The 25,558-nt window shown below is 46.1% G+C and overlaps 1 protein-coding gene and 1 long non-coding RNA gene across 4 annotated transcripts in view; one reads left to right on the top strand and one right to left on the bottom strand.

The window, feature by feature from the left end:
• The window catches only part of LOC745383 (Krueppel-like factor 5), a 75,565-nt gene extending 71,015 nt beyond the window's left edge, over positions 1–4,550 (top strand). For both annotated transcript variants that reach the window (XR_010158829.1, XR_010158827.1), the window contains one exon: positions 910–4,550. The gene's annotated coding sequence lies outside the window, so the exon portion shown is untranslated. The remainder of the gene's footprint in view (positions 1–909) is intronic.
• On the bottom strand, positions 356–9,616 carry LOC100614375 (uncharacterized). Of its 2 annotated transcripts, XR_008540192.2 has the most exons (4): positions 7,981–8,431; positions 7,357–7,500; positions 777–6,974; positions 356–627 (listed from the first exon to the last, which is right to left on the bottom strand). It is a non-coding gene; the product is annotated as an uncharacterized LOC100614375 (long non-coding RNA). The 2 variants fall into 2 exon arrangements; XR_129536.6 differs by having other exon boundaries at positions 777–4,940; positions 5,797–9,616.
• Positions 9,617–25,558: the final 15,942 nt, after the last annotated feature.

Here is a 25,558-nt window from a genome sequence, read left to right on the forward strand (position 1 = left end):
TCATGTGTGCTAGCCTGGGTATGGATAATAAGACAGGATCAAAATGCTGCTAGTTAGAAAAATGGGATGCACATATTTCTCAGTGTCCAATCTTTCAGACTGAGTGCTGGGCTACTCCAAAATGGACCTTAGGACCGGATATATGCCTACAGCTCATGGGTAAGGCCTTTCTGTAGGAATACCTGGGGGGATTTCATCATTTTATCCTTCATTTAAAAAAAAAAATCTTTTCTCCTGTCTTTCTTGTTCAGGGCATCTTTTTCTTCAATTTCTCAGATGAAAAGAATGCCTTTATTTAAATAAGACTTTAGGGTATATGCAGAGCATACTTTATCTCATTTGATTCCCACACAACTTTGTCCATGAAGTATTTTTATTATTTTTTATAGATGAGGAAACTGGGACTTGGGGGCTTTGCTTGAGAGAGCTGGGACACAAACTGAGTCTTTTGGCTTCAAGTCCATGATTCATTTCAATGCTGAGTCCACTGGCCCCTTAACCAATCTTCATCATTTTCCTGCTACCCCCATTGATGGCAACAGGATTTTATAAGCTGATGATCTTCACCTACAGGATCCCATTCCTCTGACGTTTCATCAGCAGGGACAGGATCAGGTTTCAGTAAATCTAGAAGATTAAAACTGGAAAGTCTGAGGATAATTCTATCAAGAGATCCTGTGTATTTAATGTTCTAACTTAGTCCACGTGCTGTACTTGATAGTATTTTCTCAGTGCCACATTAAGATAACAAGGATTTTCTTAAATGTAATATTTACCTTTAAGTATGTACTAAGGTGGCTGATTCTTAATCCTCCTCCTTTTGAGAAAACTTAAAGGTGCCATTGAACATAATTGCTCCTGATCCATTTCACTCCACCTAGTGGGCCTTTTGTTTGTTTTTCTTCCAAGACATCCCACTTGATTCTGCTTCTGGAGCCTAAGATGGGAAAATGGCAGGTGTTGCAGGTTGCAGGGGAAGGTCGGAGACCAGTTGAGGGCCCCGGAGCCTGTCTGGAAAGAGTTTTCCATCCAGCCCGTCTCGGTTTCCGCATCCGTGTGAGTCCTATATGACGTCGGGAATGCCAAGGTCTGAGTCCTTTATGATGTTCAGGGTGCCCCGGTGTCACCCCGGGAGCCTCCTCGCTCCGGCCTGCTCCTGGCTACCCGGTGAGCGGCTCTGGCCCCAGCGACCCGCTACTGTTTCTCCATGCGCTGCCACTTCGCAAAGGCACATCTCTAGGTCAGTGGTCAGCTGCAGCCAGGGCGCTGCAACTCGCTCCAGGACTCGGGAATCGGGGCCTTGGTGGGCCTCGCAGAGTGCTGGGTGTGTCGCCTGCGGGCTCCTCTTTTGGAGAAAGGAGGGAGGGAAAGGCCTTGTGAGACGACTCCAGGAGTGACCAGCGACTCCCACAAGGCCCAAGTCCTCCCAGCGCACTCAGAAACAGTCACTTAAATGGCAATAAGGTTGAGAAAGACTCTCCCGTGCCCCCGTGCTGGTGTAGTGGCTGTGATTCAGTCCTTTCACCACCGCATCCCGGGTTCGATTACCGGTCAGGGAGTTGTTTTGCACTGACTGCCCACCCGCAGTAATCTTTCTTTACTCCGCTGTCAGCCGGCCTGCTCCAAGAGCCAGAGGCAGAAGAGTCTCCCTGCAAGGTGCAAACCCTGGCGAAGGAGGGCAAGTCCTGGTGGACGGCCTCTCATGACACACCCTCTTATTTATCTCCGTGTCCACCATTCGCAGAAGGGGCTTTAGAGAGCGACTGAGCGTCTCGCTCAGGTGTACACCACCGTGCAGAGATGCCAGCTCTCCTGGAGGTGTACCCAAGAAGCCCACCATCTTTGCCGCCTCCGCCATCCCAGAGGCGCCGATTGGGCTGAGCTGCAAATAACTAAGAGAGAGAGAGGCCAAGCCAAGTCGTGGCGTTTGTGCGCGGCACACGTCGTCAGCTGACACAGGCGGTCAGCTGAGCCTCCTCACCTCAGTTCGCAGCTAACATGCTTCTTAGGCCTTCGGAAGAGGCGACAGGAGGCGATGGCCGCGAGGTTGGGAGGGGGGTGAGCGGCGGGTGAGGTCCTCCAGGACCGCCCATTTATTGACTGGGTGGTACAGGAGGGCGATGTTCGCTTACCCAACAACGACAGCAGGTGGAGTAGGCACTAATGGAAAACTGTGGCCGGTGCCCTAAGCAGAAGGCAGGTGTAAAAATCACTAGGACATCAAAGGGATAGTACCACAGTCAAATCCCGCAATGTCTGTCTACACTCTACCAAGCAATTGTGCACCCTCCCCCTTTTCCATTCAGTACTCCCAAGAAGGGTGGGGACGAACCCTGTGTCCACTGTAAAGCTCAGGGGAGAGCGGGAGCGAGGGAGGTGAAGTGCACAGACTGGGCAGAGGCGGCGGGCAGAACTGCGGGGGTGAGAGGGCGCGGTGGCTGCGGGGCGGGAGCCCCTGCTGAAAGGAGGCCTGGGTTGTCCTGTGGGTGACTGTTGGTGGAATCTTTGGCAGCGAGTGGTTGGAAGAATGGCGACGGGCGAGCAGAGGGGAAGGTGGTGACCCTGAGCATCTGGCTAGGGGAGAGGAGGCTGTACTGACACTCGTCTCCTCTTACCTGGCGAGGGACAGACCGTGGTCAAGAAGGGAGCTCTCCCTGGTTGAGGCTAGTCCACCACACTCCAGCTGCTCTGACCCCTGCGATTTCCCTACACGCGGGGCCCTTGTCTGCGGTGGTGTTTGCGCTACCCGGGGGCTGGGTTCGCGCAGGCTCCTGACAGTCCTTGGCTCACCGCCCCCGACGCGGATATCGCCGCTAGAGACCCTTCCGCCACCCTCCTAGGGATCTTGAGGGCCTTCCTTGTTGTTCCGACTGAAGCTCAGGAACAGACAGATGTGAGCTGTCTTTTACACGTTGAATTTGGCTATTGGCAAAAAAAGCCCTGACCCAGAGCTTGGGACTCCTCCCGGCCTGCACACGACTTCCCGACTCTTGCCTCCTAGCGCGGCTCTTGGCTAGCGGGCGGGCAGCCTCCACCCAGCTTAGAACCGCGGCAGCCGCAGCCCCCGCAGGCTGGCGGTCAGACACTAGCAGGAAAAGGGACACAAGGCCTGCGTGGTGGGAAAGCATGGGAGACGTCGCTTTCCCACCAGGCGAGAAGGTCTCCCTACAGTCTTTGGACAGAAGATGGAGGGAGGCACCCCTTCCAGGAGCAAGGCGGCTGCTCCTGAGGCCTGGCTCCGCACGGAGGCTCCTGGGTCCTGCGCGCCCTCTCCCTACCGGTTATAGCCAGAGCTGCTTCGCACATCTCAGCTGGCTTCCTCTTCCGCCTCTGCCACCTCTTCCTCCCCAGCTCGTGGGAAAGACCTAGCCTCCTCTCCAACACTTGGAGAGGGAGTTGGATGAACGTCTCCTAACCCCAGTAGGACAGAGACCCTGAGGTAGGAGGGGACCCCTTGCCTTGCTGCTTCTCTTGGCACCGCTGGACCCGGGCCCAGGACTCCTCGCTCCTCCTGGAAGGCCTGGGTCGTGTAGCCCACAGAGGTGGCCACGTGGGCATCTCCCCCACTGCTCCTCATAGAACCGGAGGCATTATCCTGCTGGGCCCACTCTTACCCATGAAAGAAACTTGGGAAATGCTCCCAGGGAAGCCGGGGATCTGGGCGCTCGACCACTTCGGTGTGAATCTTCCGTCCGCTCATCCTTCCTTCGGAGGGTCTTGGGGAGAGGAGAAATGCTCAAGGACGATGCACTTTGCAGCGTCTCAAGGGAAACTAGATCTCAACGGATACCAGAAGTCTGGAGCGTCTTCCTGGAGGAAGGCGGCCCGAGGTCTGCGGTTGCAGGGAGGCTTGCGGCGCACAGCGCCCTCTCTCAGCCTGAGCTATCCAATGGCTTCCAGCATCCCAGCTGGCCGACTCCACTTCCTCCCTCTTCCTCCTACTGCGGGTCTTCTTCTCTTTGGGGACCGAATCTCGCTCTGTCGCCCAGGCTGGAGTGCAGTGGCGCGATCTCGGCTTACTGCAACCTCCGCCTCCCGTGTTGAAGCGATTCTCCTGCCTCAGCCTCCCGAATAGCTGGGACTACAGGCGCGTGCCACCAAGCCCAGCTAATTTTTTGTATTTTTAGTTGAGACGGGGTTTCACCCTGTTAGCCAGGATGGTCTCGATATCCTGGCCTCTTGATCCGCCCGCCTCGGCCTCCCAAAGTGCTGGGATTACAGGCGTGAGCCTCCGCGCCCGGCCTACTGCGGCTCTTCTATCCTGGTGTTCTTTGAATGCCTATCTTCCTTTTGTGCCACAGAACCTCTCACGCCCACCACAGGTTGCTCATTTCCTTGGTTGTTCTGAACTTTAAATAAGTTAATGTATGTAAGAGTGCCATAAATGCTCAGTAATTGTCATCTGTTATTTTCATCAGTAACATCATCTGAATCATCTGTATTGTCTATTTTTAACAACTACATTTTTCATTGTCCAAATAAAGTCACATACATTTGAACATTATATAATGATTGAATAATAAAATTATTCTGCTATTTTACAATAAAAATTAATGTTGCAGAGAGTATTCTTACACATATATCTTGGCAGAGGTAAGCCAGAGCCTGTTCTTGTATCCATCCTGTGGCCAACCTATCAATGTAGACACCTTTAATGAGATTTTGCCAGCAATGGAAGCCTTCAGGAAAAATGTCCCTAGCTCCTTACTACTTCCTATCAAGGACACGGGACAATTGGCACAACATCCTGGAATAGCTGAAACGGAGATTTTATTCTCCGCTCTCCTCTGTTGTCTTTGTCTTTTCACAACTTCTTAATGACAGTGCTGGTGACAAGAGTGTAACTATGTCAGTGTTCTCCTGCTGTCCTTGCCTGTGTGGGTCTTCTCACAAACCCGACTTTCCTGCAGCGGCTTCACTGAAAAACAGAAGGGGGCTGCCTGGGGGAGGGTGGCGGGGAGGGGAGGAGGAAATAACTTGAATAGGGCGGAAGCTTCTCACAGGCCAGGAGAGGGTAAGGAAGGGAGTCAAGGACAGAATTTTCTTCAGCAAACAGTAAAAGGGGAAATCTGGGGACGCTAAGAGTTTTTTAAACCTTTGTCCCATCACATAAGTAATCTATGATTTTCCGTTACACAAATCAGCACTCCTACTCCTCCCTCCTTCCCCACCCCCAATCCTGATTCCTGTTTACAAAGAATGCTCAAAAACACAGAATTATGTATAACAGTTCCCAGTTTACTCAGGAAATTCTGAGATTACAAAGAGATTTTACAAATAAACAAGTGAAGAGAAGAAACTTCGTGGGTCCAACATATAGTATGGCCATGGTTTTATACTCAAAATATGGAAAGACAACCTCAGAATAAGGAAACTTTTGGAATTGAATGAATCAAGTTTATCATTAGAACACAGAGAAAAAAACATTCTCCAAATGTTTCTGATCTTCTGTTTTAAACTGCTCTTAGACTGGGGAGCGGGAGAGCAAGGGAATCCGCCAAAGATTTTTGGATGAAAATTAACCACCCCTTGTCTACCATAGTCACACCTCAATGCCCCTCAGATCGGAATCCTTTGGAAGGAGAATCCAAGAGGTATAAAGCAAAACCAGAAAAAAAACAAAACTCGCAAATTCTGTAGTTCGTTTTCTCTCATTAAAAATATAACTATCAGGCTAACACCTGTTGACACACAATACCAGGGACACAGAATCTCTCCCGGAAGACCGACGGGCCCACGGAAGGCGCGGATGCCAAGGTGGTTGAGGAGGTTAAGTAACTCGGTGTTTGGGCATACCTCTGCGTGAGACTGTCTCCGCCGCGCCCCTCATCTCTACGCGGATAGATTCCCACACTCTTCCCTTTTCCTTGGGCGGCTGAAACCTCTCCGACCAACCACCGAAGAGCCTCCCTGGACCCCGCAGCTTCTCTCCTTCCCGGACCTTCTTGATCCTCGCTCCATAGTGAGACGTGACCTAACGTAGCGGAAAGCCCAGCACGCGAATCCCTCTGATGGGCTTTGGGTTACCCAGGGGTTTGCCGGGAGACTAGATGAAAGTAGCAAAGGTTTTAATTCCCAGTATTTAAAACTGCAGCAACCCACCGGAAGCACTCCCCACTTTCAAGGACAGGCTTCGAGCACAGGAACGTAAATTCCGGGATTATTAGTTCGAGCACAGAGAATGCTCCAGAGGTGGCACGCCCCTCAGGTTAGCTTCTAGCTGCCACGACCAAGGTCCATAAATGCAGTACAGCCTGTATAATATAATAACTTCGTTGGGTAGAAACGTAGTAGCCCTTCCTCCCGGAAGGGTAAGAAGTCCTGCATGGCCGGGAGTCGTACCAGAGTCGCCGGCGTGGGAGACAAAAACCTCTACCGCTGAACTACCAATCCCCTACCGGGAGCAGTTTCACCAGATCTAATTTGAAGTCTCTGGACGGCCTTTGAAGCGGTGGTTCTAAAAAAGGTTTGCATAGGAAATTCATCCAGCATTTTTCTCTGGTCCCAGATCTGGCGAAAACTTCTGGAAATTTCATTTCCTCACTGATGAGGTAATCTTTTTGCCAACCCTTGCCTTGGTACTTTCCAAACCCTTTCCTCCCAACCCTGAGGCAAACAGGCTTTCGAAGACCCAGGAGCTAGAGATTTAGGGATGTGTCCAGGTTACTCCGGAAGATCTGTGGGATGACCGAACTTCTCTTCATCTACATCTCTTTTGAGTCATTTGAAAACGCCAAGTATCTTGCTTCTAAACCCATATATTTTAAGAAACCTACAGAAGTGGGAGTGAGTGAAAGTTCACTCCAATATTTCTTTTCTTATCCACACTCTCTTTGGCCACTCCAGGAGGCTATGTCGAGTGGCACAGTCATCCCAGGGACCCAGAGCTTTTCTCCTCAGATGCGTCTTTGGAGTCTCTAGTAAAGTCCAAGAATCAAAACGACTGTCATCCAACTTTTGTGTCTTACAGAGATCTACACAAGAGAGAAAGTGAAAATTTCACTACAGAATTTCTTCTCCTGGCAAACTGTGGAAGGTTTACGGCAAGCCTTTGCTTCAAGTGGCTGTTGCTTTGTTAGCTCTGTTTCCCAAAAATATCTGTGTAAGCCTATTATAGAACTTTCCCACCTCCATCCTCCCTGCCTGCTCATGCCTGCCCATAGCACTAGAGATTATCTTTAAGAAAAAAAAAAAAAAAACTATGAGAGGTTATACCACACGGAGCATTGATGGTTCAGTAATAGAATTGTCAACTCCCACGCTGGAGACCAGGGTTCAACTCATAGGGTGAATGCATCTCATGTCTGAATCTCCTCTTGCTCCCTTCTTTCTTTCCTCCCTCCCAAGCTTACATACCTTTGTTACCGGCTGGTGTTGTGAAGTCCCAGGTTCTTGGTGTCTTTAACAAAGAATTGGAAGTGACACACACACATGTAGCAAAGCAGCAAGAGACTTATTAAGCACAGTAACACTCTCAGAGAGGGGAGAACGGGCTGACTTCTGCAAAATGAGATCAGCGTCAGTTTGGTGAACTTTGGGCTTTGGGTCTTTTTACATGTTTTTTTTTTTTCTTTTTTCTCCTCTTCCTGGGGCTGCCTAATCTCTACCCAGCATGTGCCTTCTGATTGATAGGTGGGTTGCTTAGTTACTTGGCCCCTGTGTGCTTCCGCATCACCTCCATCCCATAATTTTAAGTACACCCATGATATGCAGTCCACATGCATTAGCTTTAATGAGCTGATTATCATACGGGGTCATTTAAAGGCTACTTTTTCTCTCTCATATGCATGCCTTTTACTGGTTTGCTCTGGATCCTGCCAGCCATAAACTTTTACTCACTACTCCATCTCACTTTTGTTTTCGCTGCTCAACTTCTGCTTATCTTGCTTCTTGCTCACCCACCTCTTTATCCTGCTTCCGCTCCTACTCAGTTCACCCTTTATCCAACTTCCACTTCCCTCTGCTGTTCTTCTGCCTCACCTTGACTCCTCGTTGCTTTGCCCGTTGCACACCGAATTTACTGCAAATAAAACTCTCTCTGATGATCTTCTACTCCACCTGTGGAGTTCCACGGTATGAGCAGTAGAGTAGCAGGAGCTGGAGCAGAGGTGGTGTTGGGTGAAACTCACACAGTGAAATTTCACTTATGCAAATGCTCAAGCACTTGTGAGAGGTTAGAATTAGCTCTTTCTTTGGAATGAGCTATTTCAGTGAGATGTTGAAGTGTAAGCTCTTTCACCAAATAAATTGATGTGCTCAGGGTGAGTGAAATAAAGGGGTAAACCAAGATTAGTGCTGCAGGGTCAGAGCTAATGACACAAGCTTCTCTCCTCAGGTCTATTCATTTGAGATACATCTCAGGCACTTAAGCACAGCAATGCTACGTTGGTGCCAATTATATACATACACACATATAAATATATAAAAAGCATATAATATAAACATTACATATGTAAATATAAATTGTACCAATAAAATCAACACCAAGCTTGTTTTTAATCATTCACTCAAAATATATTGAACAGCTACTGTGCAGTGTTGGGACTCCTTAGAAACTTAAGACAAAAATATTGGGCGTGATAGTGTGTGCCTGTAGTCCCAGCTACTCAAGACGCCTAGGCAGGAGGATGGCTTGAATTCAACAGTCCAAGTGCAGCCTGGGCAACATAGTGAGACTCATTCTTTTTTTTTTTTTTTTTTTTTTCTGAAATGGAGTCTTACTCTGTGGCCCAGGCTGGAGTTCAGTGGCACAAGCTTGCCTCACTGCAACCTCCACCTCCCGGGTTCAAGTGATTCTCCTGCCTCAGCCTCCCGAGTAACTGGGATTACAGGCATGCGCCACCACACTCAGTTAATTTTGCATTTTTAGTAGAGATGGTGTTTCACCATGTTGGCCAGGCTGGTCTCGAACTCCTAACCTCAAGTGATCCACCCACCTTGGCCTCCCAAAGTGCTGGGATTACAGGCGTGAGCCACCGTGCCCAGCCAAGACCCAGTCTTTAAAATAATGACATAAAATAAACCCATAAACCTCAAACAAAAAGCAAACTATGATTTCAATCATTGTGAAGCTCTTGATCTAGTAGATGAGTTATATATATATATACCAAAAATATTACAATTTCAGAGAAGTGCTATAGGGTCTAATATTTAATAACTTATGGCATTTGACTGATGGTATTCAAAGCTCTTCCCCCATTTTCCAGGGGGTATAAATTAAGGAAAGTTATTTAGTATTTACTAAATTTGGGCTTCTTCATATGCGAGGGGGTTATGATAATAATACCTACCTCGTGAGGACAGTATGAGGACTAAACAAAATTGTGTATGTATAGCTTTGGCCAATACCCATAGACACTGAGCGCTCAACTAGGTGTTAGCTACTAGATTTTAAATTTTAAATTATTTTTATAGTTTTTAAGATAAAATTTACATTCATTGAAATGTTAACTGAATTTTTTGTAATTCCTACCCCTATTAAGACAGACCATTTTTAGCACCCAGAAATTTCTCTTGTGTGCCTTCCCAGTCAATATCCTGTTAGAAGGAACTGCTGTTATGATTTTTTCACCACAGATTAATTTTGCCTTTTCTGGAATTTCAAATAAATGGGATGATATGCACTCTTTTGTGTCATTTATTTATCTTCACATACTTTAAAATAAAAAGGTCCAATTGGGGATGTAGTAAAAACCTCTTTCCCACCAGTAGCCACCAGTCAAGAGTCTTTCTTTCTCTCTCTCTCTTTTTTTTTTTTTTGACAGGATCTTGCTCTGTCATCCAGGCTGAAGTGCAGTGGCATGATCATGGCTCACTGCAGCCTCTCAACCTTCTGGGCTCAAGCAATCCTCCCACCTCTGCCTCCCACACTGCTGGGACTACAGGTGTTTGGGACTACCAGCTAATTTTGCTTGTATTTTGTGTAGAGACAGGGTCTCACCAAGTTGCCCAGGCTAGTCTCAAACTCCTGAGCTCAAATGATCTGTCAGCCTTGGCCTCCCAAAGTGCTTGGATTACAGGCATGAGCCACTGTGCCTGGCTCGGTCTTCCTCTCTTGAAGCAACCAATGTTATTCGTTTTATGTGGCCATCCCAGGGCTATCATTATTAATTCAGGTGTTTATACAAGGCTCTCTGAGAACTCAGTTTTAAAGATTACCCAAAGAGTCCCTGCAACAATCCAGCCTAAAACGATATAAAATCAGTTTTAATATAACTGAAGTTTTTAGATTCTGCCTCCAAATATCAGATTGTGACATTTTACCTTTCTCTGACTTTATGCCAAATTTACTTCAACTTCTAGCATCTATGATTCTCATTTAGGAACAAATATGTATTTCACAAACGTGGAAATACAACCATGAGCCAAACAAAACCAAATCCTGGACTTACGGAGCTGATGGTAGATTCCCCAATATAACCACTCAATTACAGTTTTATGCAATGTGATGGGAGTAAGGGACCACCGTAGGGAGGTCAGAAGTTGCCTCTCAGAGGTGGAGACTACAGCTGTCGTCAGAAGGATGAGGGTTGGAAGAATCTTCAGGCACAGAGCAAAGCATGAGCAAAAGCTCTGTGGAGTCCAGGAAGCTGAGTAAATAGGGAGTAAAAGAGGCCAGTTTGGCTGAAGCAGAGAGAGCAGGATGGAATTGGTCTGACCTATAAGAAGACATGGAGAGGTGGGCAAAGCGCCTGGCCATTCAGGGCTTGGTTAGTTAGGAGGTTTTGTCTAAGAGAATGGGAAGGTGTTTAAGTGGTTTGGGCTGGGAAGTGACAGGGTCACATTACATTTTGAAAAAGCCACTCTGCCTGTTGTGTTGAGATTAGAGAGGCGATAAAGGGGCTATGGGTAAACCACAAGGAGACTAGGTCAGTAGTCCCTCCACCCCCACTCCCCAGGTGAAGGTAGCCTAGACTAGGGTGGTGATGGAGGAGGTAGAAGAGGACAGATTCAAGGAAAGTTTGGAAGGTAAAAACCAGTAGGATTTGCTGATGGACGGAATATAGGAGGAGAAAGGTAGATTATCAGGGATGTATCTTAGTTTTCTTATAGAAGATGTATTTAGTTGCAATGAAATTGTTAATTGAAATTGACTTTAAATAATGGCACGACTTAAAATTATGCAAACATTTGCCTTAGATAAAATTTCAAGTTTTCAAAGTTTTTAGCTGGGTAGATGGCATGGCTTTACTTCATATTTCTTGGTATTTCCTAATCTTGTTAAAAAAAAAGTTTTTCTTTTTCTCAAAGGCTTATTTCAGTGGAAGCCCATCTGCGAAATCTGTTATAAATTTAAATTAGAAAATAAATACAAGTGCCATTGACACGTTGGTTATTGTTTTTGCGAGTGACCTAAGGCCACCTCTCGCGGGAGCTGGGGGCTGCCTTCCGACTCCTGTGCGTCTGCGCTGCGGGCCGACCCCGGAAGTCAGACTATGGGGCGGTGCGGCAACGCGAAGCCTGCAGTCCTAAACGCGGGGTCGCTCCGGGCTTCCGAGGGGGTGTGTCTCCCGCCTCTTTAACCTGGCAGGGGCGGTTCAAGTGGCCGGGGAAATCGGCGAATTGCAGGGTCAAGGGCTGGTGCTTTGAAAGAGAGGCAGAGGGGAGAGAGGGATTTTTCCCGCCCCCGCTGCGCTCCGTCCTCCATTACTCCTTTTCTCGGCCCGCGGCCCGAACCCGTTGTGCGGTAGAGGCAGCCGGGTCCCTTTAAGGCCCCGCTGCGCCTGTGCCTTGGGCTCTCCTGACGCGGCCCAGCCGGACCCTGAGGAGCCAGCGGGCCGCAAGCAAGTTGCTGGGCGGCGGTTGAGATAGCGGCGGTGCTGGGAGGGGTAGGTGAGGGTCGCGAGGCTGCCTGAGCTTCTGAGTGAGCCTGGTGATTTTGGGAACGCGGGACGGGCGACCTGCGGCGCCAGGAGCGGGGCCGAGGTACGGCGGCACGGCTGCAGCCTGGATGGGAAGTTCAAGTTTACTGCGAAGTCCACCCAGCGTTCCGGAGGTGAGGGCGCCGCGCCAGGCCGGGCGGGAGGTGAGTCTGGGACCTGCGGGCGCACAGCTGGGCTGAGGCGCGGCGCGCTGGGCCGCCGCAAGTTTTGTTACGCGAGCGGGGCGGTTGCGCCGGGCGCTGCCGGGCTCCGCAGGGCTCCGCCGGGGCCTAAGTTCCCTGCGCTTGATTCCTCGCCTGCCGCTGCAGCCCGCAGCCCTCCTCTCGTGGGCGCTGGGGAAGAAACTCCCTGGCGGGTGTTCTGTGGCATCCCAGGGGGTGGAGGGACGGAGCAGCTTCGGGGGCACGTCTTCGGAAGTCCAGTGGAGCACACTGACTTCGCATCCCACCCTCGAGGCCGTTCCTTCTGGGAACTTGAGGTGCAAGAGCGCTCGCGCCCCTGACTTGCAAAGTTGGGGTCTTTATTGGCCTCCGGGATTCTGCTCCTGGCGGTGTCTCCAGGCTGGTGATGGGCAAGCCAGGTGTGCCAGGTCCAGGATGCATGTGAGGAGCGTTTGTAGCGATCACTGAATCACCTCATGACTAGCGGGGCAAGCCTCAAATTCACCACAGGATTTCTGGTAGGTTGGACTGTGGTGTTGGTGTTTGCAGTCCAAAGAGTTGCTGTGATTTTTCTGTGTCTGTCTGTCTTTCCTTGAGGCTTCTTAGATCATCTCATTTGGCGTCCTTTCACCCAAGAGTTAACCAAGCGAGGAATGGTTTCCTCGCTTTCCTCCTACCTTTTGCTGGTGGAGCTGCTTTCGAAAAGAAGCACTTTAAGAGGCCGACGCGGGCAGATCATGAGGTCAGGAGATTGAGACCATCCTGGCTAACACAGTGAAACCCCGTCTCTACTGAAAATACAAAAAATTAGCCGGGCGTGGTGGCGGGCGCCTGTAGTCCCAGCTACTCGGGAGGCTGAGGCAGGAGACTCGCTTGAACCTGGGAGGCGGAGGTTGCAGTGAGCGGAGATATCTTGTCACTGCACTCCAGCCTGGGTGACAGAGCGAGACTCCCTCTAAAAAAAAAAAAAAAAAAGCCTTTTCTTGCAGTGGTATCTTTTCTTTGAGTTACAGTGTTGTTCATCCTTTCTTTGCCGAAAGAATGAATCCCACTGCTTCACGAAGTTAAGGAAAACTGATGTGCTGGTGGTTTTTAATCTTTGTTCTGAGCTGTTATGCATTAATAGCTTTCTTTTTGTTTTTAAATTTAATTAGTAAAATTTCACCAGTGAACCAAAAGCTCTTTTTTTTTCTATTCTAAAATGCTTGCTTTAAGATTTCTGAGAACTTTGTGTCAAAGAAATCTTCGAAAAGTTACTGAAGTATACAGAAGTTCACAATTTTAAACGTGCAGGTGATCTGGGCGTGGTAGATCACACCTGTAATTCCAGCATTTCGGGAGACCAAGGTGGGCGGATCACTTGAGCCCAGGAGTTCCAGACCAGCCTGGGCAACGTGGCAAAATGCCATCTCTACTAAAAATACAAAAATTAGCTGTGTGTGGTCAACAGAGCCCGGGAGGTTGAGATTGCAGTGAGCAGTGATCGTGCCAGTGCACTCTGGCCTGGATGGCAGAGTGCAACCCTGCCTCAAAAAAAAAAAAAAAAAAAAGTACAGGTCATGAGTTTTTACTAAATGAACCACCACAGATTAAGAAATAGAACATTACTATATTGGGGTATATATGTAGAAGTGGCATTGTTGGTTTTAGAGCTATATGAATGATAAAACTTTAGTATTACATATGGCTGAACATTTTCCCAAAGTGTTTTATCAGTTAGCAGGGAATATTCCAGTTACCCCACATCCTTGCTGATGCTTGTCAGTTAAAAATTATTTTGTTATTCTAGTAGAGGTGCAGTAATATATCAATGCGGTTTCAACTTCCATTTTCCTGGTATTGAGATTGAGTATCTTTTATTGCCATTTATATGTCCTCTTTTATGAAGTGCCTGTTAAATCTTTTTATCCAGTTTTCATTGATATGCTTTTCCGTTGATTTGTAATGCTTTATTCTGGATATGCATCCTTTCTAGGATATATATGGATTGCATTTCTCTTTTTTCAATCTGCAGCTTGCGTTTTCACTCTTTTAATGATGTTTTTTCATGAATGGAGATTCTCTAATTTTTTTTCTTTTTGAGACAAGATCTCACTCTGTTGCCCAGGCTGGAGTACAGTGGTACAATCACAGCTTAGTGCAACCTCAACCTCCCAAGGCTCAGGTGATGCTCCTGCCTCAGTCCCCAAGTAGCTGGGACCTACAGGAGACCACTACCATGCTCAGCTGTTTTTTGTATTTTTACTGGACATGGGGTTTTGCCATGTTGCATAGCCCGATACGGAATTCCTGGGCTCAAGTGATACACCTGCCTCGGCCTCCCAAAGTGTTGGGATTATAGGCATGAGCTACCGCACCTGGCCAGAGTATCTTAATTTTAATGAAATATACTTTATCAATCTTTTCCTTTATGGTTACTGCTTATTGTGTCCTGTTTAAGAAATCAATGCCTGGCCAGGTGCGGTGGCTCATGCCTGTAATCCCAGCACTGTGGGAGGCCTAGGCAGGTGGATCACGAGGTCAGGAGTATGAAGCCAGCCTGGCCAACATGGTGAAACCCCGTCTCTACTAAAAATACAAAAATTAGCTGGATGTGGTGGCGGGCACCTGTAATCCCAGCTACTCAGGAGGCTGAAGCAGGAGAATTGCTTGAACCCAGGAGGCGGAGGTTGCAGTGAGCCGAGATTACACTACTGTACTCCAGCCTGGTTGACAGAGCAAGACTCTGTCTTGTACCAAAAAGAAAGAAAGAAAGAAAAAAGAAATCAATGCCTAGCCTAAGAATATGAACACACTTTTCTATATTAACCTTATAGCAATTTTATTTTAGTTTTTGCATTTTTTTTTCAGACAGGGTCTTACTCTGTTGCCCAGGCTGAAGTGTGTTGGCATAATCTCAGCTCACTGCAACCTCCACCTCCTGGCTCAAGCAATCCTCCTGCCTCAGCCTCCTGAGTAGCTGCGACTATAGGCGTGTGCCACCATGCCTGGCTAATTTTTGTATTTTCTGTAGAGATGGGGATTCAACATGTTTCCCAGGTTGGTCTCAAACCCTTGGGCTCAAGTAGTCTGCTTGCTTCAGCCTCCCAAAGTGCTGGGATTACAGCATGCATCACCATGCCCAGCTAATTTTTTATTTTTTGTAGACAGGGTCTTCCTGTGGTGCCCAGACTAGTTTCAAACACTTGGGCTCAGTTGATTGTCCCACCTTGGCATCCCAAAGTGTTGGGATTACAGGTGTGAGCCATCACATCTGGCCATTTTAGTTTTAATAATTTTTATATTTTTCTAATTTAAAACAGGTACTAAAATCTCTTACAGCTATTATTTGTAAATATAGTATTCATTATTGTTATTTTTTTTTGTATGTGTTCAATCTCATTTTCAATATAAGCTCCTGGAAATTAGAGATTTTGTTTCTTTTATTCACCACTGTATTCTCAGTACTTGACCTTGCCTGGCATGAAACAGATATTGAATAAATATTTGTTAAATGAATGAATGAATGAACATACTAATACCATATTCAGCAATCTCCAAGTGTCACGGTTTTCACCATCTAACAAATAAAATAGCTTGTATAGAGCAGAATCATAGTCAACCTGCCATAAAAGGAAATGCCAATGAAAAATAAACCTTTGTATGTGTAGCTGCTAAGATTTTGGGGCTTTTGTTACTGCAGCATAACCTAGTGAAAGCTCAGTGAGACAGCCTGTAGAATATACGTGTACAGATAGACCAGATAGACCAGTAGATGAGATTCCAAAGAAGCATTAACTACACCCACACACTCTTAATTCCCTAACAGAAAGAATCGAATTCTTGTTCACTAAGATCTACCTCAAATATTCCTTACTTTGTGAAAACTTCCCTGGCTACTCAAATATTTAGTCAGGACTCTATTTTTTTCCCCCCAGGCTGGAATGCAGTGGTGCCATCATAGCTCACTAACCTCTAACTCAAGGCTCAAGGAATCCTCCTGCCTCAGCCTCCCGAGTAGCTGAGAGTGCAAGTGTGCGCCACCATGCTCGGCTAATTTTTCATTTTTTATTTTCAGAGATGGGGTCTTACTATGTTGCACAGGCTGGTGAGGACTGTTGATTACATATGACAGAAACCCAACCAACTCTAGTTCCCCACCACCTTTCAATCTGCTCCTGCCTGGGTCTTCCCAGTCTCGGTAAATGGCAGCTCCACCCTTCAAGTTGCCCAAGCCCCAAATCTCAATGTTAACCTTGATTTCTCTCTTTTATCTCATAGGCATTCTGAAGGCAAATCCTGTATAGACCCAGGCAAAGGTTCCTGGTGACCCAGGCTCTCATGAGCAGATTGTCCCTTATCATTCTCCTGAGGATGTCTGGAGCTTCAGTGCTGTGTGCTCTTGGCCTCCACACTGGGGGTGCCACCGACTCCCACTGTCCAGGGCTTCCAGTGGACTCTCCGAGGCACCGATGTAGAAACTTACCCATTCAGTGCACCAAGAGCAGCCTCACATGGTGTGGGCCGACATGAAGAGCTGCCAGATCCAACAGGTAAAAATCCTGAGGCACTGCCAGCTCGATGGTGTCAGAGAGTCCTCTTTCTATTATGACTCAGATGTGAAGGGAAGATGCCAAGGGCCCTAAACATCGCAGGGCCTTGCCTGGCATCAAACAGATATTAAATAAATATTTGTTAAATGAATGAACAAATATTCACAGCGTGTGCCGCCCTGGACTTGCAGTGCCATGGTCGGGTGAAAGTGATTTTACTTCAGGAGAGGACATGTTCTCTTCAGGACTTTTCCTTGGTAGCTAGATATGCATCCCTCTCCTCTCTCTTCCCCTCTCACCCCCCATTCTCTGCCCCCATTTCTGTCTCTGTTTCCACCCTGCTGTCCTCTTTCACCTGCTTTCTCCTCTTCAGCTTTCATGGCTCACCCCCTCCCTGTCCACCCGCATCCCCCAGGCTAAGGCCCCTGCACTGTCCTGGGTGGGTAGATGTGTGTGGTTTTAGGCAGTGCCCTCTAGATGTGTCCAGGATGGGGAAACATGGCTCAGTTGCCAGTATAATGGGTTAAAAGAGTGGCCACTTTTGAAGGCCATTCCCATCTCCCATTCCAGAATTGATGGGCCACAGTGGAATTCTTGGTTCCCCAGGACCTTGTGGTGGACACCTTCTTTCACTGAGCATTCTTGGGGTGACTATTAGGTACCAGGCCCTGGTCTGGGCTAGAGGCCCCATAATGAGTAAATCTCAGTTTACTACCCCACCACTGCAGGCATTGAGAGGGGGAGAAAGAAAGGGGCATGGCCTGTTTGTGTCCTTCTCACGTGGCCGTCCACCAGGTCCTGGGGGAGTGGGAGCCAGTGCAAGGAGAGAAGTCTAGTGAGAATGACAAATGGACGATGTCAGACCCAGGGGCTGAGGCCCCCACCTGCAGCCGGGCAGCTTCTGGAATGGACAAGGAGCAGCAGGAAAGATCGTGGCCTGGTATTCTGGGGTCCACTGTCTCATCTCATTCTTTTGGGCACCAGAACTTATCCAAAGACAAGACTCAGTGTCTCTGGCAACAGTGGACCAGAGACACAATGTGTTTGAGAGGAAGAGGAAGGGGTTGTACCCCATGGAAACAGTATATGGTTTTACAGTAGTGCGTCTTTCTCTAATAACTAGTTAGCATGTTCCTGTTAATGGAAAATATTGATGGTGTAAATTCCCCTGGATGTTCTCATCTTCATGTAAATTTGTTCATTTCTTTCCTTCCTTCTTTCCTTTCTTCCTTTCCACTCTCTCTCTCTCTTTAGTCTTTCCCTCCCTCCCTCCCTCCCTCCCTCCCTTCCTTCCTTGATCCTTTTCTCCCTCTCTCCCTTCTTTCCTTTCTTCCTTCTTTTCTTTTTCTTTCTCTCTCATGCTCTTTTTCTTTCCTTTTCATTCTCTCTACTTTTTTGAATAGACCACACTGTACTGAAACCTACATTATTTGCCAAAATCTCTGGAGCTGCTTCTGTCTTGCAGGCAGGGAGCTCGTCCTGCAGCCCTTAGCTCCTCCCAGCCTCCTCCTCCTTTGATTTGTGGGTGCCACTGGGGCAGCTGCTGAGTCTCACTGGTTCCTAGTCTTCACCAAGTTCTGCCCGCCCAGATGGCTTGTCCCTGTCCTTACCAGAAGCCTGCACTGTCTAGATCACTGAGGCTGCTTCTACCTAACTGATCTGCTATCTGTGTTCTGGGGGCACCCCAGGGTTAGAGGTAAATGGCATGAGTGTTGAAATCTCCAACTGCTCTGACTCCAGGTTGGTGCACTTCAGTGCCAAGTGCTAACCACACAATAACAGGATGCCACCAAAACCTTGATATGGGGCTGCTGCATCCTAATTTAAAAAAATTAATAGACATTATGTTTTAGAACAGTTCTAGGTTTACAGAAAAATGGAGTGGATAGTACAGAGAGTTCTCCTAGACTCCCCTGTCCTCCAGCACACAATTTCCCCTATTAGTATGTTGTATTAGTGTGGTCCATTCGTTAAAATTGATGAACCTCTGTTGATACATCATTATCAACTAAAGTCCATAGTTTACATTAGAGTTCATTCTTTGAGTTTCACAGATGACCGGTTTTGGCAATTACATAATGTCCTAAATCCCCAATACAGCATCATGCAAAATAGTTTCACTGCTGAAAATTCCCTGTGCTTCACCGTTTCATGCCTCCTCCTCTCCTCCACCCCTGACAACCACTCATCATTTTACTACTATCTTTTTGAATTTCCAAGAATGTCCTAGAGTTGGAATTGTACAGTATGTAGGTTTCCAGACTGGCTTCTTTCTAGCATTATGTACTTTAAGTTCCTCCATATCTTTTCATGGCTTGATAGCTTGTTTTGTAAAATCACTGAATCAGATTTCATTGTATGGCTACAACACAGTTTGTTTATTCATTCACTTGGTGAAAGACATCTTGGGTACTTCCAAGTTTTGACAATTATGATAAAATTGCTGTAAGTACTTATGTGCAGGATTTTGAGTGAACTTAAGTTTTCCAAAGTGACTGTACCCTTTTGATTTCCACTAGCTGTAGAGAGTTCTGGTTGCTCCTCATCTTTGACAGCATTTGGTGTGTTCACCTTTTTGCATTTTAGCCATTCTAATAGGTTTACAGTGATATCTCATTGTTGTTTTAATGTGCAATTCCCTCATGACAAATAATTTTGAGCATCTTTTTCGTATGCTTGTTTGCCATCTATATATCTTATTAATGAGGTGTTCAGATCTTTCACCTTTTTTTTGTTTTGTTTTGTTTTGTTTTGTTTGCTTTGTGTTCTTTGGTTCTCAGAATTCTTCATATATTTTGGACAGCAGTTTTTCCATCAGATTATTTTGTAAATATTTTCTGCCAGTCTGTGACTTGCTATTTCCATTCTCTTCACAGCGTCTTTCACAGAGCAGAAGTTTTTAATTTTAATGAAGCTCAACTTAATTTTTTTTCATTATTAGATTGTGCTTTTGGTTTTGTATCTAAGAAGCCATCATTGAACCCAGGATCCCTGAGATTTTCTCCTATGTTATCTCCTAGGATTCTTATGGTTTTGTACCTTACATTTACATGTAAGATTTATTTTATAAAGGGTATAACATGCATACCTGGATTTATTTATTTTTTTGCATATGGTTGTCCAGCTGTTCTAGTACCACTAGTTGGAAAGGCTATCTTTGCTGTTTTAAATTGTCTCTAAACCTCCATGGAAGATCAGTGGACTCTATGTAGGCCTGCTTCTGAACTCTGTATTCTTTTCCATGCATCTATTTGTGTGTGTTTTCTCTTTTCACCAACTTCACACTATTTGGGTTACTGTAGCTTAATGTAAGTCCTGAAGTTGGTAGTGCCAAACCTCAGGGAGTTTTTCTGAACTTCATCATGAGAACCTGGTTGAGATTATTGTAGTAAAACTTGGAAATGTGTGAGATTCCCCCTTAGTCTAGTCTTCAAGGAGTTTTTAATGCTCTAGCCGGCCACCCTCAGCTTCTAGTAATCTGTCAATACCAGTAAAGTGCTCCTCCCACTTGTGTCCCCAGTAGCTTCTCTTCCCTGTGAGCTGTGACTCCTTGTGTGTTAGCCTGTGTTTCTCATTTTTAGGGTGGCAGTTTTCCCTGTGACCTTAATTCTCTGGTCCACCCTAAAAGGGTTGACTTTCAGTTTGTTCAGCTTTTTTCTAGCTGTGAGGACAGGTGATGACTGCCTAGCTCTTTCCATGTTGAAATAGAAACCCAAAAGTTCGTTTAAAGAATTACTTGTTATAAAAGTCACCCATTGTCAATGTACAACTCGATGTAAGTTGATTTATCGAATTGTGCAGCCATCAGCAGAGTTCTACTTTAGCACATTTTGTCACTTCCCCAAATTCCCTTGACCCTCTTTGTAGTCATTTCCTAATCCCTGGTCCCCATGACTGGGTCTGGGTCTGAATAGAATAAATATTCGGAAAGCAGAGTTCATTATATTTACATTTTCCTGTGTTTGGGACTTTTTATAGTGGACTATTGTGTTCATTTTGTGACAAGTAGAGAAGATATTGCATTCTAGGGATGGTTTTTGGGGGAGCATAATAGTCCTGTTTATGGCTCTCCTTGAACTGGTTCATCTGTGCTGGTGACTGGTATTTGTTACCAAACCTTGTCTGGCGAGCACAAGAAAAGGAATTTTTTAAAATCTGCTATTAAAATCGAGATGATACGTTTTCACATAATAATATGTGGAGTTAAGTAGTGAACCATCTTTATTTTATTTTATCTTATTTTTTTGAGATGGAGTTATTGGTCTGTTCCTCGGGCTCAAATGCAATGGCACGATCTCAGCTCACTGCAACCTCCACCTCCTGGGTTCACGTGATTCTCCTGCCTCAGCCTCCTGAATAGCTGGGATTACAGGCACCTGCCACCACACCTGGCTGATTTTTGTATTTTTAGTAGAGACAGGGTTTCTCCATGTTGGCCAGGTTGGTCTCTTAACTCTTGACCTCAAGTGATCCACCTGCCTTGGCCTCCCAAAGTGCTAGGATTACAGACATGAGCCACGGCCTGACCTGAACCATTTTTATTCTTTCAGAAATGTGATTGATAACAGTAAAGCCACACTCCTCAAGTGCCTGAAATACCTCTGATTGTCTTCTTCAGGTGGCAAGGGCTCTGGAACAGCCACATAAAGGTGAGGGCAATATTTTTACTGTAGTTCTTTCATTGACTGATTGATGGATTGATTTTTTTCTCTTAGAGGGGTTAGCATCCATGTATCTGAAATTGAAATTCAAGAGGAGAGACAGGCACCTGTACTAGTTTTCTCTTGCTGCCTATTATCACATTACCACAAACCAGTGGTTTGAAACCACAGAAGTCTGGAATGAAGCGGCTGGTTCTCTGATCAGTCATATGAGGCTAAAATCCAGGAATGGGCTGGCTGTGTTTTTTTTCTAGAGCTCAAGCTATTTTTCCAAGTTCACTACAGATATTGAAAGAGTTCCTATTCTTGTTTGTGGGGGACTGAGGGCCCTTTTTCTGTGCTGGCTGTCAACTGGGAGACACTCTGACTCCAGAGGCCACCTGCTTTCCTCCTTACCTGTCTGTTCCATCTTTCAACCAATAGCAACTCATGGAATCCTTCTCAAGCTCCTACCTTCTCTGACTTCATCTTCTCCAACCAGCCACACAAAGCTCTGTCATGTATGGAGTGATGTGATTAGATCCAGTTCATGCAGTAACCTCACCATCTTAAAGTCATATAACTGGCATATAACAACATAATCACAGGAATGGTGTCTCATCACCTTAACAGGCTTTAGAGACAAGGGTGTGGCATGTTTGGGGACCATTTCAGAAATTCCGTGTACCACAGTAGGACACTGGCATTTCGCCATCTGCAAAATGCATTCACCCTCTCCCCTAAGGTTTCCAAATTTCATGTCATTAAAGCATTAGTTCAACATGAAAAATGTCATGTAGACCACATCAGATCAAAAGTTTAAAATTCCATCTAAAACATCCACACCAGGTGTGAATGAGGCTTCTGAGAGTGTCCATTAAGTACAGATCCTTGACATAATTCCCTTACCTCTGTCGACCTGTGAAACTGAACAAACAGCTTATCTGCCCCTAATATGAAATGACGGGACAGACCTAGAATAACAACTACAGTGATTCTGGTTCAAAATGAGGGAACATGGAGGGGATAAAGAAGTCACTGACCCAAAATAGTTTGGAAATGGAGCTGAGCAAAATCCAGCAGGAGTTTCTTAGTTAGGATCCACAGCCTGGGACCGACCCTCCGTCCTGTGGGTCTTTGCCTCTGGGCTCTCTGCTCTGCATTTCTTGAAACCATTATTATTTATCATTTTTCTCACACTGTTTTGCGTATGGCTCCTATTGCATTCAAAATGTTTTTGAGATTCATCCATGTTGTTTTATGTATCAACAGTTTGTTCTTTTAGCCATTCCATGGAATCAATGTATCACAGTTTATTGATCCATTCTTGTATTGACAGTTACTTGAATATTTCCAGTTTTTCCTATTATGAATAAAACTGCTATGAACATTCTTGTATAAATCATTTTCTGGACATATGTTTTAAATTCTCTTGGATAAATGCTTAGGAATTACTGAGTCATAGAATAGTAGTTGTTTAGTTTTGTAAGAATATGCCAGACATTTTTTCCCAAAGTGTTTATACTATTGTACATTCCAACCATTACTGTATGAAGGTGAGAAAGGTTTTGCTGCTTCCAAAGAGGCCTCTCTATATACATGTAATTTTTTCTAACTGGAGACAGGCTGATGACTTCAGGGACATGTGCATGGGATACAGGACACCTGTCATCACCACCACCATGAAGCTGGAATTCAGAAAGGAGGTTAATCATATAAAGAACCCTGTATCCAGCATGAGCTTCTCTCAGGCCACACAGGGCACTCAAGTGAACAGGGCATAGGGGGCCTTGGGATCATGGTGAGAAAATGTCTCATTGGTAAAACCTTTTCCTTTGGGGAGGTAAATAAATTATTTGTTCCTTCTTGGTGGCCCTTGAAGGTAAGGATGGTCAAACAAAATAATATCATACCTGGAGAAACTCAGATCTTGCTAAGACTTACTGGTTGGGAATCCAATGTTAATGCCAAGAAGCAGCCACCAGTTGGGATCAAATGTGAGCCTATGGATCAAGGTGCGTACTCAAACACAGAGAGCTTTCTGAAAGATGCTACCAGTAGTTTTTCCAGGGCAGAGATGGGTCCTTTCTCTCTAATCTAGCCCGTATGCTTAGCTGAGAAGGTTTCTTCATATCACTTCGAATGATGATGTCCCTTGTTCACCAATTTTCTAAACATTCTTTAGATAAGAATTTTATGGGCATTCTTTATTGTGTTAGGCTTAAATTTATTGCATCTTAAGGTTTTATTGCAAAGTGTTGCCTTTTTCCTTTTTAAGATGATACAATTTATAACATGCAAGTTTGCTGTCTGTCCCCTCCCTTTATGTACATAGAAAATGAGCAAACATGTGGCCATGAAACGGATGGTCATAGAATTGGTTCAGTGGTTGTGAGTGGAGCAACCCAAGAGTGTCTTTGTCTGAAATACCACCAGGAATGACTGGACACAGTAGACAAAGCTTGTTCAACTGGATGCCTTAGGATACATGCTTCCAAAAACAAGTAGCCGAAAAGAAACCAGAATCACAGAATATCAGAGCCAGAGGAACATTTGGAGGTGTCAGTACCTCCACCTTTTCAACCTACAGGGGAGATAGTGGAAGAGAAGCAGGGATGGGCCTGCCTGCTGTGCCCAAAATTCACTGGAGATTGTTGTGGTGAAGAATTTCTTTTATGATGAAGGAGAAATAAACCCCCGTCAGCTTAAATTCAGGCAGGTTTATTGAAAAGGTGAAGAAGCATCTTGCAGAAGCAAAGCATGGCTGAGGCTTGTGGGCTCTGTATGGGAAAATGAGCAGCCGACAGTGGCTGATGCTGCCCCTGACCCTGGAGCCGTGTGGTCTGTTGATCCCTGTGAGCATCTCTTGTATTCTCTTGCATCTTCCCTCAGCCTGATAGTCTCTGTATACTCTTCACCACATATTTGAGCAAGGCTGTGCCAGCCACAATGCCACATAGCACCTTAGGTCAAACTAGAAAGGCGTGAAATAAACTGGCCCGTTATAATACAGCTGTTGGAACAACAGTTGAAAATAACAATATCTTGACTCCTGGTTGAGTGATTTATGCTGAGCTTTCTTTTCTGAATACGAGCACAGACTTTGGGATATTAGTGTCACCTAGCGTTATTAGCTAGTATTCTCCTTTTGTTTCCCCATAACATCCCCTCCTCCTTCCCACAAATCCACTCTCCACTCATTTCCATCCTGTCTTATGCCACTCAGGGCTTGTCCCTTCTAAAATGCATCCTTGGCTCCCCTGCGTGCACACTTCTAGTTAGGTTTAGCAATGGGGGGCACCTGATGGAGCCTGGAAGTGAGAGGAAGGTGAGGTCTGTATTTCTTTCCTCTCCCTCCGTGCTCTGGCACTGAGTATCTAGCAATAGCTGCATCTGTCTATTACTTCAGTGGCCACTCTTCCACAGCCCCAATTCTCAGTGGGTCCCATAGCATTATTTACCTTTGTTCCTTTAGCTCCTACCAAGGAAGATCCAGAGACATTCTCCTCACCAAGGCGTTAAGAAATGCACAGGTGATGGGAACAGCGGCGTGTGTGTAAAGGTCCTGTGGCACTTCTCCTCTGCAGACTGGAGGTCATGGCAGGAGATGCTGCATGGATTTGCCCTCCCTGCTGTCAGTGAGAACAATAGCGTTCTGGAAGAATAGAGGACAGGCCGTGGGACTCAGCAGTCTTGAAACAAGGTGAGAGGGATTTCCTTGAGAGGCAGGGACATGTGGTGGTTACTAATCATCGTGAGGTGTCTGGGAATGTAATGGATGGGAAATCTACTAAGAAATCAACTTATGTAATAATTAGAAAAGCTTTAGTTCTGAGGACAGAGACCTGATGGAGTCACCATAGTGGGAATTTATGACCTGGCATCCAGTTCAGACACCTGGAGCTTCTTGACTGAGGGGAGATTGGATCCCTTGAGGAAGAGTGAAGCCTTCAATGCTGCCACAAGTGTATGCTGTAAATCTTCCTCCAGGCCTTCCCCAGAAGGGCCTGAAGCCATTTGTGTGGGTGACTGAGGAAAGGGAAATACTCAGAGCTTCTGTGGCTTTTTGGGTTCTGGCTCTGAAGAATGCTAACCTAAGGGCACCTGTGGTGGCCATGAAAATGCACTACTTGCATCTCCAGCTTCAGGAGGCCTAACGAATCAACAGCCCCAGCTGCTACACTCCGAATCAAGGACTTGATGACATTTCCCCTGTATCTGTACTAGCCCATGAGGAGGAAAGCCTCATATCAAGTCCTCCCAACGGAACACCCATGATGACACATGAGGATGTCGAAGCTGTTTTCCTGTGGCAACTGTGACTTTCTTCAAAGTCTGTTTTG

This window comes from Pan troglodytes, chromosome 1 (genome assembly GCF_028858775.2).
Source record: "Pan troglodytes isolate AG18354 chromosome 1, NHGRI_mPanTro3-v2.0_pri, whole genome shotgun sequence".
Lineage (NCBI taxonomy): Eukaryota > Metazoa > Chordata > Mammalia > Primates > Hominidae > Pan > Pan troglodytes.